Source organism: Myotis brandtii, unplaced genomic scaffold (genome assembly GCF_000412655.1).
Source record: "Myotis brandtii unplaced genomic scaffold, ASM41265v1 scaffold535, whole genome shotgun sequence".
Lineage (NCBI taxonomy): Eukaryota > Metazoa > Chordata > Mammalia > Chiroptera > Vespertilionidae > Myotis > Myotis brandtii.
The window spans coordinates 53789-56897 of NW_005369964.1; the positions used below are offsets into that span (position 1 = coordinate 53789).

The 3109-nt window shown below is 48.0% G+C and overlaps 1 protein-coding gene and 1 non-coding gene across 3 annotated transcripts in view; both read right to left on the reverse strand.

The window, feature by feature from the left end:
* The window catches only part of LOC102254523, a 3349-nt gene extending 3311 nt beyond the window's left edge, over window positions 1-38 (reverse strand). Inside the window, exon 1 of the transcript XR_001364346.1 lies at window positions 5-38. This is a non-coding gene — a transcript (G patch domain and KOW motifs-containing protein). The remainder of the gene's footprint in view (window positions 1-4) is intronic.
* The window catches only part of LGMN (legumain), a 33183-nt gene extending 32884 nt beyond the window's left edge, over window positions 1-299 (reverse strand). The window contains exon 1 of one of the 2 annotated variants that reach the window (XM_005877826.2): window positions 171-299. The gene's annotated coding sequence lies outside the window, so the exon portion shown is untranslated. Of the gene's footprint in view, window positions 1-4; window positions 25-170 lie in introns of those variants that run through there. The other variant, XM_005877827.2, reaches the window with a different exon arrangement.
* Between the last annotated feature and the right edge of the window lie 2810 nt (window positions 300-3109).

Below are 3109 nucleotides of genomic sequence, written 5' to 3' on the forward strand. Positions count from 1 at the left end.
TCACGGGGTTTTCCCCAGGGATTCCTCGTTTCCAGAAATTCTCCTTCGCAGGGTGAGAAGCGATTACTCTGAAAGGGCCGAGGGAGGGGTAGGGAGGGGGCTGAAAATCCCAGCCGGGAGGCACAGAGCCTCGGCAGACGCGCGGCCCTGGCCTCGGCCCCGGAAGTTACCGGCGGCGGCGGACCGCAGCGGCGACGGCGGTAGCAACAGCAGGACCGTGGGAACCTCTCGTGACGCGCAGCCTCAGACCAGCAACCTCCGGAGGTTCGCCTTGCAGTGATTGCAGTGCTGTGACCTCCGTCTCCTTTTTGAGGGCCGACTGCGCCACGCTGATAGGTGGAACTTCGGGGCGGGGCTTCAGGGAAAGCCAATGGGAGGTGGGGGCAAGGCCTGTGGGCTAGAGGGACGGGACTACAAGTCCCAGCATGCACCGGGCCTAAGTGCCCAGGGGTCCAGGAGCTAGTGGAGGTGAGTGCCAGATAAGCTAGGTTACCTGAAGTCCAGGGGTTTGGAAGAACCGGAGGCTTAGTGGTTCCAGACATCAAAACTAGCACGCAGAGCATTTTAACCCGTTCCTCTTCTCTTCCCACAGAGAAAAGATGCTCCGGCCCAACATTACTCCTTTGTTTTCTTTCACTATAGTGCCCTTGCCCCAACCTGCTTCCTGTAAAAACCTCCCATTTTGTTCAGCCCCTCAGAGAGCCCTTCTAGTTGCTGGATGGGATGTTTCTCCAGTCATGAATCGCTTTAAAAGCCTACTAGATCTTTACATCTAAACGGCTGAATTTTTTTTTAAACATGTTATACTTCAATTGCAGTATTTGTTTAAAAACAAGTCCAGTTTGCTTGTGGTGGGGACAATTGACTAAGGACCCTCGCGGCTTAGGCTAGTACCCTGGAGCCTGTTCTTACTTGTTTCATTTCATGAATTAATTCATTTGATCTCTACAACAATCCTAAAGAGACAGGCTAGTACAGTGGGGCCTTGACTTACGAGTGTCCCAACTAACGAGTTTTTTGAGATACGAGCTGTCTCTCGGCTGATTTTTTGCTTTGAGTTGCGAGCTAAAATTCGGGTTACGAGCCAGCTTCAGATACCCCACCGCTAGTTGGCGCAGCGAACGCCACAACATCAGCCCAGCATTCAATTCATTGTAATGGTGAAAATTAATTTGACATACGAGTAATTTGAGTTACGAGCTCCGTCACGGAACGAATTAAACTCGTAAGTCAAGGCCCCACTGTATTCCAGGACAAGTGGAAGAGGGAAATAGACAGTTAAACACCAGTTTGTAGCCATCTAGTAAATCCTATATTCCCTAAACCAAGGACACTTAAGAGTAAATGGTTTGGCCATGGCGGGTGTGGCTCAGTAGGTTGGAATATCTTCTGGTGCACCCTGAAGGTTCTATTCCTGGTTAGGGCATATATCCAGGTTGCAGGTGGGATCCCTAGTCGGGGTGTGTAAAGGAGGTAACCGAGCAATGCTTGTCTCTGACATTGATGTTTCTCTCTCTCTCTAAAATCAATAGAAACATATCCTCAGGTGAGAATTAAAAAAAGAATAAATGGTTTGCACTTCTCCCTAACCAGAGGGTAAATAGCTTAAAGTGCCCTATTCAGGGAGACAGATAGCAGAAATCCAATTAGTGCCATTTGCCAACCACACCCAAGGACAGATGAAGTTAAGAGAATCTACACTAATAAAAGAGAAACATGTAAATTGGTGTCACTCTGCTACGCCTACCAGCCAATCAGGATGAGTATGCAAATTGACCCAACAAAGATGGCGGTTAATTTGCATATGCAGGCGCAAAGCAAAGACTGAAGACTGAAGACGCTTGGCTTCTCCGCTGTGGTCAGAGTGGAGAAGCCTCCAGGCTTGGCTTCTCCGCTGTGGCCAGAGCAAAGGCCTGGGTCCCAGGTGCCAGAGGAAAACTGGTGCTGGCAGCCAGGGGAAGGAAGGCCTATTGCACGAATCTCTTCCTGCAACGGGCCTCTAGTAAATCTAATAAATCTCATTGTGGTATATCAGCATAAAGCTGACAAATAGTCTATTGAGATCCTCCCCTAAGACCTACCCTAAATGCCTAGCCTTTGAAAACCCTTAAAATCAAGGTTCCAGGGTATGCTCTCCCTAAGCCCTAGGGAAACTGCGGCTTTCGAGCCACATGCAGCTCTTTGGCCCCTTGAGTGTGGCTCTTCCTAAGCCTTAGGAGTGCCCTAATTAAGTTAATAACAATGTACCTACCTATATAGTTTAAGTTTAAAAAATTTCGCTCTCAAAAGAAATTTCAATCGTTGTACTGTTGATATTTGGCTCTGTTGACTAATGAGTTTGCCGACCACTGCCCTAGGGGATGCCTTCACCTTCCCCCTCCCTCTCTCCTTCCCCAAAGGCATGCATCTCCTAAACTCTAAGGGACCCCATGAGGCTTACAACCAGGACAGCAATGGGCAGTTCGTCCCAGGCAAACTCCCTGAACCTGTCCCCAAGGCCCTCAGAGGGAAGGCAGGGAAGGGTGTGCAGGTGGGAAGAGATCAACCAATGAACGTGTATGCATATATGCATAACCCATGGACACAGACAATAGGGTGGTGAAGGCCTGGGGTAGGAGGTGGGGGCCAGCAGGGAGAGGTCAATGGGGGAAAAGGAGATATATGTAATACTTTCAACAATAAAGATTTAAAAAATTAAAATATTATTTTATATTTCTAAAATTTAGCAACAATACTTGGGGAGAGTGTGGAAAAAAATAGGTGAGGTTTCTCAACCTCAGCAATCCGGACATTTGGGGCCTGGTAATTCTTTGTTGTCTGTGAAAGGATGTCTCCACAGTGTGGACAAAAGGGGCCACATGCTGACCTGACAAGCTCAGGGAAGGCCTGCATGGTGGTCTTGCAAACTCAGAGACCTAAAGTAACCACAAGGACGGTCTGAAATTAAACTTTCACTAAAAGCAGTTATGGTGGGTAGTTACATCCTAAGCCGGTATCTTCACTGACAAGGTCAACCTTTACCTTAACTGAGCCTATCTGTCTTTTTGCATCTATAATAACATACCTTTGAAATGTCTGGGTAACTTGTAACTTCCCTTTTTCTGGACCC